Source organism: Haematobia irritans, chromosome 5, assembly GCF_050003625.1.
Source record: "Haematobia irritans isolate KBUSLIRL chromosome 5, ASM5000362v1, whole genome shotgun sequence".
NCBI lineage: Eukaryota > Metazoa > Arthropoda > Insecta > Diptera > Muscidae > Haematobia > Haematobia irritans.
In genome coordinates, this window is record NC_134401.1 from 65,438,572 (window position 1) to 65,454,075 (window position 15,504).

The following is a 15,504-nucleotide window of genomic DNA, read 5'->3' on the forward strand; positions in this document are numbered from 1 at the left end:
TAATAAGTTTGTCATTCCGTTTGTAACACATCGAAATATCGATTTCCGACTATATAAATTATATATATTCTTGATCAGGGAGAAATTCTAAGACGATATGATCATGTCCGTCTGTCTGTTGTAATCACGCTACAATAATGAAGCAATCATGCTGAAATTTTGCACAAGCTCGTCTTTTGTCAGCAGGCAGGTCAAGTTCGAAGATGGGCTGTTTTGGTATGGTCCCCATATAAACCGACATCCCGATTTGGGGTCTTGGGCTTATATTTACTTGTTATTATTCAACATAGTTCCCTTCAAGAGCGATACAACGGTTATAACGACCTTCCAATTTTTTGATACCATTTTGGTAGTACTCCTTCGGTTTTGCCTCAAAATTGGCCTCAGTTTCGGCGATCATCTCTTCACTGCAGCCAAATTTCCTTTTGAGCATCATTTTGAGGTCTGAGAACAAGAAAAAGTCGCTGGGGGCCAGATCTGCAGAACACGGTGGGTGGGGAAGCAATTCGAAGCCCAATTCATGAATTTTTGCCATTGTTCTCAATGGCTTGTGGCGCGGTGCGTTGTTTTGGTGGAACAACACCTTTTTTCTTCTTCATATGGGGCCGTTTTGCCGCGATTTCGATCTTCAAACGCTCCAATAACGTCGTATAATAGTCACTATTGATGGTTTTTCCCTTCTCAAGATAATCGATAAAAATTATACCATGCGCATCCCAAAAAACAGAGGCCATTATTTTGCCAGCGGACTTTTGGGTCCCCATATCCCCATTTTGGGGAAAAGTCCCCAATACTTGCAACACTGCACACATATCCCAATTGTAAATATTCTCTGGGGAATTCGTTCCCTGGGAATTCATTTTCCCCGGGAATAAAATCATCATATTCAAAACAGTAGGGGAAGGGAATAACTAGGGAAGGATAATTTCGATTCTTCGCCGTCAGCTGTTTTATTCTAGCAAATAATTACATATAAAATTGAAATTGTATGAATTTACGTAAAAGTTGATTTGAAGGAGAGTCATTCATTTTTTGCTTTTTTTTTGGTTTTTGACTTGAAATTACAAAGAAATCATGCGTAGCAACTCCCTTGAAGTTTTTGGGGGAATTATTCCCATCGTTTTTCCCCTATTAATGCTATATCACAAACTTGTGCGGTATAACCCGTCTTCGAACTCATCATTCCTGTCAAAAATTCAAAACTTTAGGTTCTACTGATATATTGCCTTAAAATTGTACCTTTATCAAGAGTATATATAGGGTCAAAAATCGATATTATAATATGTTAAAAAAGGAATACCAAAGTCCTGACAGTGGACAATACAATTGATCAATTCAGTCCATATTTTAGTAAAACTTACTTTTTATATCACCTTGAAATTTCAATTTGAATGGCCTGAAATCTTCATTTTTCGTTGTTCGATTAAAAACCCCGATGGAATCTAATTTGTCGAAATATTTCTTTAGTTACAAAGATATGAAGTGTTTTTCAAATTTTGTTTCGCCGGAGACGGAGCCGAGCAAAATTTCTACGACTCCGACTCCAGCAAAATCTTTAGACTCCGACTCCGGCTCCACAGCCCTGATGTAGAACCATGTGTTTTACTCCGATTTACGTGAAATTTTGCACAGGAAACAGAATTGACATTCCAACTATACATGCATAAGCGTAGGAAGGCCTCTGGGGAGGGGGCTTAGACCCCCCCAAAAAAATTTTAGCCCCCCCCAGAATTTGAAACTCTATTTATGATTTTCCATTTTTCAATAAATGTCAATAGTTTTTTTTTAATTTTTAGAAAAACAAGTATATACAATTGCACAAAGTTCCGCTAATGACTTTCATGAACAATCGAATTACTTGGGTTGTGGTAGCAGTTACCTATGTCAATGTTTGAAGTCAGATATTTATGAAGTAAAGCTGTGGTTGAACTTATGATTGATTTAGTTTAGTCAATTTAATTAAAAAAAATAGTAATTGATATTAAAAAATTTTTTCATAAATTAATATCTTAATAATGCTGCGAAAAATCGTTGCCTAAAAAGTAGTGAAAATGTTCTTTTTGGGTCTAGAAGTGGTGCAAAATTGGCGGAGAAGCAATGAATGTAATATGAGCTTGTCATAGGACAAATGTTCACCGTTTCAACAGCCGTTGCAATGAATTTGCATCACTTCTTAAGGTGAGATCCGAATTCAGTGTTTTGAATGTGAATTAAAAAATTTTGTGATATTTTCCCAAATAAATAATTTTTATATTGTTTTTATGATTTTTAATGCATTATGACGCTTGTTTGAAACGTTTTTCCTCGAATAATTTCCAAACTTATCGATTTTTCTATAATCGATTTAGCAGTTTTGTGGCAAAATTTGTATAATTTGTACCAATTTATTTATTCTTACTCTTTTTTTTAACTATTTGAAAAAAAAAGAAAACAAAAAATTACACATTAAAATATGACAAAAAAAAGTAAAAAATGAAGTAGTTAAAACAATTGAGGACATTTTTGGAAGTACTTTTAAAGTTGTACCTTTAGAACAACTCACAATTTTCTTGCTGGGAAAAGTGTGGAACTACTTTTAGTTGCTTTATTATAAATTAATTGTCGAGTTATTTTGATGCCCAATTTTTTATTCAATTTTATGAAATAAAACATTAATTGAACCTATAAGTTCAGTCTATAAACTTTTAGCTGGGGGGGGCTATAGCCCCCCCTAGGAAAATTGTCTAGCTACGCTAATGTATCAAGGACGATTTAAGCTAGTCGCATTTGAGGACCAGAAGTCTATAGAATGTTTTAAAGCTGCTCTGATACTAATTGGTGAAGTTTGGGAAGGAGCTGCTCTAGAGTTAGTCGAGAAGAAAGACATACCGGCTAGACCAAGAGCACATGCGTGGATACCTGCAAACCCTCCTGACCCTGAATCTATTTTAAATAGACTGAAACAATGCAATCCAGATCTTCCAACAGCTGATTGGAAGGTTGGCCGTTTGGATGAAGTGGATGGGCCAAGACGGCATGCAGTGTTTATATTGAACACTCAGTCTTTGCCACATCTAGCAAAGTCCCAGGGCCGTGTATGTTATGGCTTTCATTATATCCAAATGAAGGTGTATAAAAACGATCAGCTAAAGGATTCAGAAATGGACAAGCCTCTGTCTGAATCAGAAGTAAGCGGATCCTCTTGCGAAGTCGAGGGGGATACCAAGACATTTGAAGACATGGATAGATACCGTATGCGTGAGGAGGCTTCTACTGCCTCAGAACTCACCAAAGTTGAACCTATGGTTATTGCGAGAGTCACCGATATCTCTGAAGAGGACATTCTTGATGACTCGATTGAAGCGGCTGATGTGACGGTTGTTGAAAATCTCGATGGTCCTACGGATCCTCCAGATAAATCTTCATCATTGTAAGGCTGCATGTGCTGCCTTAAAAGTTCTCCTGATGAAAGGGGACATAGATATAGTTCTTATTCAAGAACCATATGTTTATAAAAACAAAATATGTGAATTAAGTACTCCGGGGTTCAAACTATTGCAGTATAGTGGTAATGATGTAAATCGAGCCTGTATAATTGCTAAAAACGAGCTCAACTTGTTTCTGCTTCCTTCAATGTGCAATACAGACACTGTCGTTGCCAGTTTAGAAATAGCCAAATGCAAATATTGGGTATCTTCGGTCTACATGGGACATGACAGGGAGATGCCTCCATATGCCGTTAAGACCTTAGTGGAGGAGTCACGGAAAACAAAGACGAAACTCATTATGGGATACGATGCGAATGCACATCATAGTATATGGGGAAGTAGTGATACTAATGCAAGGGGAGAGTCGCTAATAGAGTTTATTTTGCGTACTAATCTGGTAGTTTGCAACAAGGGAGATGTCCCAACCTTTGTCACTAAAAACAGGCAAGAGGTTTTGGACATCACCTTGGCCTCGCAAGAACTGAATGAAATGATATCTGAGTGGCAGGTTTTAAGTGAACACAGCTTCTCAGATCATCGCTACATCAGTTTCAAATTTGATGTTCATATCACCAAGATCATATTTCCGCCAAATGTTAGGAAAGCTGACTGGAATAGGTATAGGGAATCGTTCAATATGATGATACCGGAAATAACAGAGACAAATATGAGAAATGTGCAAGATATCGAATACGCAGTGGAGCGGATTACTAAGGCCTTCAACATCTCACTGAAAGCTGCATGCCCTAGAGGAAAGCCAAGGGGGAAACATCGACCACCATGGTGGTCTACGGAATTAAGTAATATGAGGAAATCCTGCAGGAAGCTCTTTAACAAGGCAAAGTCCACCAGAGCTTCTGAGGACTGGGACGCTTACAAGAAGATTCTGAGAGGATACAAGCGAGAACTGAGAAAGGCTCAGCATAACTCTTGGAATGCTTACTGCAGCAGTATTGAGAATACGTCCGAGGCTTCCAGACTACGGAAGGTTCTAGTATCCACCAACTCCGCTCCAGGTTTCATTAAAACATCGGAGGGCAATTGGACAACGTCCAGTGAGGAGACGCTGGAGGTACTATTGGACACACATTTTCCTGGAAATCAGACGGTTGAACCATGTACTGGCGGTGCCACAGTTGCTCAGCGGTCGTTTCCTGTCGAGGAAATTGTATCGGAAACTAGAATAAGATGGTCGCTAAATAGCTTTGGACCATTCAAATCCCCTGGACCTGATGGAATTACTCCGGCGGAGTTACAAGTTGTAACTGACAAAATTATCCCCTGGTTGTCGGTGATATATAAAGGATGTATCAACTTATCATATATCCCAGGAAAGTGGAGGGAAACAAAAGTCGTCTTCATACCTAAAGCGGGAAAAGCCTCTCACTCGAGGGCGAAGGATTTCCGACCAATCAGCTTATCCTCATTCCTACTTAAGACTCTGGAGAGGATGATAGATATTTATCTTAGAACTAGCATCGATTCAAGTTTGTTCTCGAAACGACAGCATGCATACTCGAAGGGCAGGTCTACTGAGACCGCACTACATGAACTAGTCAGCTTTATTGAAAGCTCACTATCTGTCAAAGAATACACAATCGTGGCGTTTCTAGACATCGAAGGGGCGTTCAATAATGTCCATCCGAGCTCGATATTAAATGGACTGACAACTCTGAATGTTGATCCATGTATACTCAGGCTGTTAGACGAACTGCTAATGAAGAGACGTATTTCAGCCACCCTAGGACAAGCAAACATACAAAAGTATGTGAACGGAGGCACTCCCCAAGGAGGAGTTCTATCACCTCTTCTTTGGAATGTTGCTATAAATAGCCTTCTGGTTACTCTAGAGGGAGCCACCGTGGTGCAATGGTTAGCATGCCCGCCTTGCATACACAAGGTCGTGGGTTCGATTCCTGCTACGACCGAACACCAAAAAGTTTTTTCAGCGGTGGATTATCTCACCTCAGTAATGCTGGTGACATTTCTGAGGGTTTCAAAACTTCTCTAAGTGGTTTCACTGAAAGGTGGAACGCCGTTCGGACTCGGCTATAAAAAGGAGGTCCCTTGTCATTGAGCTTAACATGGAATCGGGCAGCACTCAGTGATAAGAGAGAAGTTCACCACTGTGGTATCACAATGGACTGAATAGTCTAAGTGAGCCCGACACATCGGGCTGCCACATAACCTAACCTAACCTAACCTACTCTAGAAAAAGAAAGGATAAAAGTGGTGGCATACGCAGATGATGTAGCTCTGGCAGTCAGGGGAAAATTCCCATCCACAATCAGAGATATTATTCAGAGGGCCCTCCGGATGACTGAAATATGGGCGAAAGACAATGGTCTTGGGGTAAATCCCGCAAAGACAGAATTAGTCATGTACTGCAAAGATCGCAAAACTCCTACGGTTAGGCCTATTTCCTTAGGGGGTATTGAAATTCCCTTTGGTGATTGTGCAAAATACCTTGGCGTTATTTTGGACAGGAAGCTGAACTTTAAGCTTAATATTGAAGAAAGGGCGAGAAAAGCCACGGTAGCTTTGTACTCGTGCAAAAAGGCAATAGGAAAAAAGTGGGGACTAAAACCAAAAATTGTGCATTGGTTATACACGGCAGTGGTTAGACCTATAATGCTATATGGTGTTGTAGTCTGGTGGCCGGCACTTCAGAAACCGACTGGTTTAGATAAAGTTCAGCGTATGGCGTGTTTGTGTATTTCAGGCGCATTCAGCAAGACAGGAACAAATTCCCTTAATGTCATGCTGCATCTATTGCCTTTAGACATTTTGGCCAAACAGTCAGCTGCAACAACGGCTGTGCGGTTGCGCGAACTATCGCTGTGGTCGGAAAAAGGTTACGGTCACAGTTCTGTCCTCAAAACAATGTCAGATGTGCCTAACGTAGTGGATTACACTTTGGCGAGTCCACTTTTCGACAAAAAGTTTGAGACTCTAATCCCCAACAGTGAGGCGTGGTGCACACAGACCCCGGGGAATAAAGAATATATAGATTTCTACACTGATGGCTCCAAATTGGATGGACAAGTGGGTTTCGGAGTATATTCTAATGATTTGGAACTTCAAATAGCGAAAAGATTACCTAATCACTGTAGTGTTTTTCAGGCTGAAATATTAGCAATAAGAGAGGTGGCGAATTGGCTGAGAAGTAATGTTCCAAAAAATGTGGGCATTAATATATACTCAGACAGTCAACCTGCAATAAAATCCTTGGACTCTGTGTTCCTCAACTCGAAAACGGCCATCGATTGCCGCAAATCTCTCAATGAGATGGCTGAGCAGTACAATATTCACCTAATATGGGTGCCTGGCCATAGGAACATACCGGGGAACTGCGAAGCCGATGAGTTGGCAAGGCTAGGGACTACCTTACATATTCCAGGGGAACTAGAATTTGTTAGTATGCCCCTAGCTACCTGCAAGCGCATGCTGCGTGAGAAGGCTGTTATGATGGCAAATGTTCGATGGTAGAATTGCAAGGGTTGTAACGACACCAAGCAAATATGGCCCCATTTCAACTTAAACCGCACACTAGATATGCTAATGTTCTCGAGACGTCAGATATCACTCCTGATATCTGCTATAACGGGTCGCTGCCTGATAGGAGATTTTGCAAAAACTATTGGCGCGAAGTATAATGACTATTGTATGAGCTGTCATGATGCGGAGGAAAAAGAATCAATTAAACACCTCTTGTGTGAGTGTCCTGCATTTTGTGTAAAGCGCAAGCAACTTTTAGGAGCATATAGCTTCAGATTACTGGCGGATCTGGAAAACGTTAACTTAAGCAGTCTGCTAATGTTTTTGGAACAATCTGGTTGGTTCAACAAAGAAAAATAATCAAGAAGGTTCAGCGGTTAAAACTAGAAGTGCCCATATGTAATAGGTACTTTTAGTTAATGTGGTATCACAATGGACTGAATAGTCTAAGTGAGCCTGAATCTTAATCGGGCTGCCACTTTAACCTAACCTAACCTAACCTACGCTAATGTATACATGCCGAATTTGTTGGAAATCGGTTCAGATTTAGATATAGCCTTAACCCGATATGCACCCAATTGGCCCGATAGGCCAGATTTTCACCTTGAGTTGCTTAAGTTGTGCACAAAATTGGCTCCATTGAAAACACCCGTTATATCCTCGAGTCCTTCTTTGTATGATCAAGAGGGTTTTTATTATAATTTTAATTTCATTTCCCGCAAGCATCCAATGGGTACACATGACGTATCTGCTATTTGTGTTTCTTCCATTTTTGATTGACTTGACTTACTTCTTAATTATTGATGACATACTGGCTTACTTTACATTTCCCGAAAATTTGGAACGCTAATTTTTTTTTTTTCAATATTTTGAATTTTTTCATCGGTAGCCGGACGCAGCCGGATTTAAGCTTATCACCACATGAGAGTAAACAGAATAAGCTTTCCCAATAAACACAAACGTTTGAAAAATACTAAAATTCAATAATTTTTCAAAAATTTTTTCAAAGGATTAGGGTAATATTCAAGTGGAGAAATTGTTGAGAAAATCGCGTTCTCAACAAAAAACAGACATTACCCTCAACAGTAAAATTCAACACAATAGAAATAATCTCTCAATTGTAATCCTCAAATTGAAATGTATCGCTACTCAATAATTTCTCAAAAAGTTTTCAATGTGAGGCAAATTAAAAATTAACATTGTTGCGAATATTTTCTAACCACAATTTGCATGAAAGTCAATCCCAGTTCTAACTGAAAGTCAACACTAAATTTCTAGGGATTTTGTAAATTTTATTTATTTTTTTCGTTAAAAATATAATAATATTAAAAATAACATTAATAATATATAAAAATAATAATAATATAATACCAATTAAAACATAATTTTCTTATTAAACGTATTAATAACTAAAACGATCAATACAACTTTAAATATATTAAACATTTTTACATGTATAATTCGATTTCCTCCATAATGTCGGTGTCACAAATTAATTAATTAATTAATATGTTGGCAATTTGAAATAATTAATATCGAGATTTGCTGGTCTGCGTGTTAGAATAGATTCTATCAAGAGGAATTCACAAAATATCAAACTGATGACGGAATGTAAATTGATGTAATGCACATTTTCATCCAGAAGTTCTTGATATAGAAATTGTTGCACTTTTTTAATTGGTTGCACTTTGCAAGTTTTTTGGAATATTTTCTTTGTTGTTTCCTTCATCATTTTTTCACCGGTCAACATCTTCCAAGAATATAACATCCAATGATTTTAGTTTTCTGCAAAGCAGTCGAGTTTTGTGATTTCCATTACGTTTTATTTCACTTTTTGTTTTGAATTACCAATTATAGTTAGCGTTTTGGACTAATTTCACTCTTGTGCCAAAAATATTTCAATTTTTGTATTTCTTCCAACTGACCACGTACTTCGTGGCACAAAATGTATTGAAAACCACAAAATTCGATTTCCTCAAGAGCGTTGGTGTCACAAAATTGTTGTAAAACTCATTAAAATTCGGGCAATTCGCAAGGAACTTGATAACCAGTGAGTTAGAATAAATTTCCAGTAATTCCAATTCGAAAAATAACAAATTAAACCGATGATGCGAGGTTAATTAAAATATCGATGTGATGCGAATTAACATGTAGTAGTTGTTGATATGGAAAAGTATAAATACCAAGTTTAATTCGTTGCACTTTGATTTATGGAAACTTTCTCTTTTCGATAAGCCACCATCATTTTCATCGGTCAACCTCTTAAGGTTTCAAGAATGCAGCATCAAAATATTTTAGTTTTCTGCAATGAGATTTAAATTTAGTGACTTCTCTAAAGTGTTGATTTAATTTTTCATATAGACTTACCAATTATTATAAACTATTTGAATCAGTTCCAGTTAATTGTCCAACATTTTTTATCGGTCAGCTTTTTAATGTTTCAAGAACTTAGAATTCATAATTTTAGTTTTCGGCAAAGAGATATATATTTAGTGTCTTCGTTAAAGTTTCATTTAATTTTTTTTTTATTTTCACTTACCTATTATTAGAAACTATTTGGAGTAAATTCAGTTTTTTGTCTAAAATTTTCCAAGTTTTTTATTTCTTCCAATTGACCACGAACTTCGTTGCACAAACAAGTATTGAAAACCACATGGTTTTTTCGTTGCATTTTAGGGTAGTGTTTTGTCAAAGTTTTCTCATATTATCTCCAACACCTTTTCAAATATTTCGTCAACATTTTGGCAAATTGGAAGTAATTCGCAAAAAATTTGATGATGTATTGAAGATGAGCTGTTTCAAGTCAAGTTGAATTTATGTTGAAAATTATATTTACCCTCAAACCGAAAAGTTGTTGCATTTGAAAAACGCTCATCCTGTGTTTATTGGGTTCTTCTCATACGAATATCTCCGTGAATACACGTGAACACAGAAAGTACTATTCCACGAAATACAAACATTACATTAAATTTACAAGAAAAAACTTATCACATTAACACGACACAATGCTTTTTACACAAACTTTGAATATATTTAATGTTATTCTACCCAATAAACACAAACGTTTGAAAAATGTAAATTTCAACAATTTTTCAAACATTTTTTCAAAGGATTAGGGTAATATTCAAGTTGAAAATTTGTTGAGAAAATCGCGTTCTCAACAAAAAACAGACATTACCCTCAACAGTGAAATTCAACACATTAGGAATAATATCTCAAGTGTTCTCCTCAAATTGAAATACATCGCTACTCAATAATTTGTCAAACAGTTTTCGATGCGAGTCAAATTCAAAATTAACATCGTTGCAAATACTGTTCAACCTAAATTTGTATGAATGATATCCCCACTTCAAATTGAAAGTCAAAGCCAAAATTCTATGAATTTTGTATAATTTATTCATTTTCATCAAAATAAAATATATAATAATACATTACACTGCATAATACACTACAATACCAATTGATAAATAATAATCTTATTAAACATATCAACAAATAAGAACAAAAAAAAAACAAACAACAAAACTTTAAATATCTTCAACATTATTAGTAAACACTTTTGCATTGATAATTCGATTTCCTTCCTTTTGGTGTCATAAAACAGCATTAAAATTTATTAACATGCGGGCAATTTGAAATTAGGAACGTACTGGACCGCGTGTTAGAATTGATTTCCAGCAGAAGGAATTCACAAAATATCCATTTTAAACTGATAATAGCATATGAATTAAACTGACGAAGTGATGCACATTTTCATCCAGAAGTTGTTGATTTCAACAATTTGTTGTTTTTAACAATTTTAATTGGTTGCACTTGTAACGTTTCTGGAAACTTTTTCTTGTCGATAAGCCACTCATTTTTCATTGGTCAGCTTCTTATTGTTTGCAAGGATGTAGCATCCAAAGATTTTAGTTTTCTGGAAAGAGATTTAAATTTAGTGACTTCTTTAAAGTGTTGATTTAATTTTTCATATTGACGTACCAATTATTATAAACTATTTGAAGCAGTTCCAGTTAATTGTCCACCATTTTTTCATTGGTCAGCTTTTTAATGTTTTCAAGAACGTACAATCCATAATTTTAGTTTTCTGCAAAGAGATATACATTTAGTGACTTCCTTAAACTTTTATTTCATTTTTTTATTTCCACTTACCTATTTTTATAAACTATTTGGTTATTTGCTTAAATTTTCCATTTTTTTATTTCTTGCAATTGACCACGAACTTCGTTGCACAAATAAGTATTGAAAACCACATGGTTTTTTCGTTGCATTTTAGGGTAGTGTTTTGTCAAAGTTTTCTCACATTATCTTCAACACCTTTTCAAAGATTTCGTCAACAGTTTGGCAAATTGGAAGTAATTCGCAAACAATTTGAAGATGTATTGAAGATGAGCTATTTCAAGTCAAGTTGAATTTATGTTGAAAATTATATTTACACTCAAACTGAAAAGTTGTTGCATTTGAAAAACGCTCATCCTGTGTTTATTGGGTACGTATCTTTATTAATATTTTCCATTTTACACAATGTGAATTTGCTTATTAGTTTCTTTTGTACGTCCAATTTTCTATATGTTATTGTGTTTTTTAACTAACGTATCAAAATTTAAATAAACTAAAAAGTGCCAACTTTGCCAGATTGTTCTAGGGACAATGAGGTGCCACAGGTTTGTCATATTTTGTATTTTGGGCTACTGGGTTGTCTGCAACAGATTTACATTATCAGTTTTTCCAATTTCCACTATCAAAAAACTGAGTTTTTGCCGCAGAATCTGGTCATTTGCCCCAAAGTGCATTGATTGCAAGGTGAAGAAAACGCGTGCATGGTAAAAAGCCCAATTCTGAATAACAACTCCCTAGGAATTTTTTCCCTATTCCTTGCTACCCTATTCTCAACAAACTCTCCCCGGGGAATTTTCTCTTTCCCCTTATTCTAAACCAACTTCGAAAATAAGAAACTCTTCCCTGTGAGAAAAATTGGTATTACGAATGCTAAAGGCCGGTATGCACCTCTAGCGAAATTTTCGGTAGCAAAAATTTATTTAAGTCTACAACAAAAAAAACAGGGCTGTGTACACAAATTTTAATCCAGCTAATCGCTTTTAAAAATTGTTAATATATGTTCCAAATATTCCTCAAATAAATTGTTTATTATTTACAGACCTTTTAAAACTTTTACGCACACAATGATTGTAATAAATTAAATGTTTGCTGCCAAAATATGCTTTTGACAATCCTGTTATTTTCATTAGAGGTGCGTACCAACTTACGAAATTGAACGCTACCGAAAATTTCGTTAGCATAAATAGCAATGCATTTCTTATGGGAATGAAATTTTTCGCTAGAGGTGCATACCGGCCTTAAAAGGGGAAAAACGATGGGAACAATTCCCCCAAAAACTTCAAGCGAGTTGCTACCAAAATGCAGGGAGTTGTTATTCAGAATTGGGCTTTTTACGCGTTTTCCTCACCTTTCAATCAATGCACTATGGGGCAAATGACCAGATTCTGCGGCAAAAACTCAGTTGTAGTGGAAATTAGAAAAACTGATAATGTAAATCTGTTAGAGACATCCCAGTAGCCCAAAATACAAAATAAGAAAACTTGTAATTCAAGTCAATCAAAAATGGAAGAAACACAAATAGCAGATACGTCATGTGTACCCATTGGATGCTTGCGGGAAATGAAATTAAAATTATAATAAAAACCCACTTGATCATACAAAGGACTCGAGGATGAATAATATAACGGATGTTTTCAATAGAGCCACTTTTGTGCACAACTTAAGCAAATCAAGGTGAAAATCTGGCCTATCGGGCCAATTAGGTGCATATCGGGTGAATGTTATAAAGGGTGATTTGTTAAGAGCTTGATAACTTTTTTTTAAAAAAACGCATAAAATTTGCAAAATCTCATCAGTTCTTTATTTGAAACGTTAGATTGGTCCATGACATTTACTTTTTGAAGATAATTTCATTTAACTGTTGACCGCGGCTGCGTCTTAGGTGGTCCATTCGGAAAGTCCAATTTTGGGCAACTTTTTCGAGCATTTCGGCCGGAATAGCCCGAATTTCTTCGGAAATGTTGTCTTCCAAAGCTGGAATAGTTGCTGGCTTATTTCTGTAGACTTTAGACTTGACGTAGCCCCACAAAAAATAGTCTAAAGGCGTCAAATCGCATGATCTTGGTGGCCAACTTACCGGTCCATTTCTTGAGATGAATTGTTCTCCGAAGTTTTCCCTCAAAATGGCCATAGAATCGCGAGCTGTGTGGCATGTAGCGCCATCTTGTTGAAACCAGGGATCCGGAGCGGAGCGGAGCAAGCCCTTTTTTAGCCGGAGCGGGAGCGGAGCGGGAGCGGCATTTCTAAAATCCGGAGCGGAGCGGGAGCGGAGCGGTTTCCAAATGGAAAACCGCTCCGCTCCGAATAAAATATTACTTGAATGAAATGTGTAACTTTGAAATTACACTGTGTAGGTAATTTCATATTTAGCTAGTACTTAGCGTAGTGTGAGCAAACGTTTAAAATGTACGATATGTATTTTTGTACGTACGTACATTGGGGAAAACACAACGTGTTTTTTTAGTAATTGTTTTCAAAAACGGCAAATGTCAAAATATATCTCTAGTATGTTTTGTAAAAGTAACAACAGTACTTTCGATCAATTTCATCCCGTATTACTACAAAGATGTTTGTAATGAACGTCAAATAAATGCAATTAAACGATCTTATTTATATTTATTTTTGTAGTTTTCTACACTGAAAAAAATATTGTCGTGAAGTCAAAGATTCCATGTCCTTAGAATAAGAATGCAAATTTTGTTTAACATGGAAGACGCATTTCTCTAAAATTACGTTTTTTTTCTTGTCCAAAAGGCAATAAACTTTTGAATGAAGTTGTAATGTCCTTATAATTAAGTGATTTTACTTAAAAATGTGTATCATAACATGAAAGATAAAATTTTTGAGGTAAGGCCAACGTGACTTTAATAATTAAGAAAAATTCTTTAAAATTAATAAAATTGTCTTTAAATATGTTTCCTTTTTGCATCTTGCCTACAAAGCAAAAAATTGTTAAAAATAAGACATGTTTTGCAACACTTTATTTTAAAGACGCTTTTTACTTGAAACATAGCATAATTTCTACTGGAAGTCGAGTCTTAATATGGAAAAAAATAACTCGTTAACTCGTTTTTAAAGGATTTTGATAACAACTGACGAAAAAAATCTAAAAAAATGAAAAATTAACATTTGCTTCCTAGAAGCAAGTACATAACCCCCAAATTTAAAAGAGAATTACGTCTTTAAAGTATCCTTACTGTTAAAGTAAAGACAAAATCTTTGGAACCGGGCATGCTTTTTTTCAGTGTAAGGACATTCATATTGCTTTACTATTGTACTATATCCTAGCATTCTCTTGTTTCTGATATTAGTTCTCGAAAATTTTATTAAAATTATGGATAGTTTAAATTTTGGTCGAAAAATGTGCGCATATACATTTATTATACAATAAAGGGGAAAAAGCGAAATTAGGTAACACTAGATCTGAGTAAGAATATTCGTAGGTATACCACGGACTGATGTCGATGGAGGTTGTTGCAAACATAAACATACACACACACATTACAAATATAACAAAACCTCTTCTCTACGTCTGTTGTAAAACAAAAACAAGTAAGGAAAGTCTAAAGTCGGGCGGGGCCGACTATATTATACCCTGCACCACTTTGTAGATCTAAATTTTCGATACCATATCACATCCGTCAAATGTGTTGGGGGCTATATATAAAGGTTTGTCCCAAATACATACATTTAAATATCACTCGATTTGGACAGAATTTGATAGACTTCTACAAAATCTATAGACTCAAAATTTAAGATGGCTAATGCACTAGGGTGGAACACAATTTTAGTAAAAAAATATGGGAAACATTTAAATCTGAAGCAATTTTAAGGAAACTTCGCAAAAGTTTATTTATGATTTATCGCTCAATATATATGTATTAGAAGTTTAGGAAAATTAGAGTCATTTTTACAACTTTTCGACTAAGCACACTGAAAAAAAGCATACTCGGTTCCAAAGATTTTGTCTTTACTTTAAAAAAATTGGTATTGATTCCGAGCCAAAGAAGCGGAGAATACAAGTAAGGATACTTTTAAGACACAATTCTCTTTTAAATTTAGGTTTTGTGTACTTGCTTCTAGGAAGCAAATTTTAATTTTTCGCTTTCTCAGATTTTTTTTTCATATGCTATCAAAGTCCTTTAAAAACGAGTTAACGGCAACTTTATTTTCCAAATTAAGACTCGACTTCCAGTAGAAATTATGCTATGTTTGAAGTAAAAAACTTCTTTAAAATAAAGTGCTGAAAAACATGTCCTATATTTGAACGATTTTTTGCTTTGTAGTTAAGATGCAAAAAGACAACAAATTTAAAGACAATTTCATTAAATTTAAAGAATTTTTCTAAATTATTAAAGTCAAGTTGACCTTAGCCTATATATTTTTTCTTTCATGTTAAGATACCCATTTTTAAGTCAAA

General features: G+C 35.6%; 2 long non-coding RNA genes across 3 annotated transcripts; both read right to left on the reverse strand.

Annotated features, from left to right (window-relative positions):
* Window positions 1-8,816: 8,816 nt before the first annotated feature.
* On the reverse strand, window positions 8,817-9,838 carry LOC142240576 (uncharacterized). Of its 2 annotated transcripts, XR_012723320.1 has the most exons (5): window positions 9,802-9,838; window positions 9,505-9,682; window positions 9,333-9,412; window positions 9,149-9,267; window positions 8,817-9,004 (listed from the first exon to the last, which is right to left on the reverse strand). It is a non-coding gene; the product is annotated as an uncharacterized LOC142240576 (long non-coding RNA). The 2 variants fall into 2 exon arrangements; XR_012723319.1 differs by having other exon boundaries at window positions 8,817-9,267.
* A 581-nt stretch (window positions 9,839-10,419) lies between these two features.
* On the reverse strand, window positions 10,420-11,511 carry LOC142240584 (uncharacterized). Its single transcript, XR_012723323.1, has 3 exons — window positions 11,118-11,511; window positions 10,947-11,052; window positions 10,420-10,881 (listed from the first exon to the last, which is right to left on the reverse strand). It is a non-coding gene; the product is annotated as an uncharacterized LOC142240584 (long non-coding RNA).
* Between the last annotated feature and the right edge of the window lie 3,993 nt (window positions 11,512-15,504).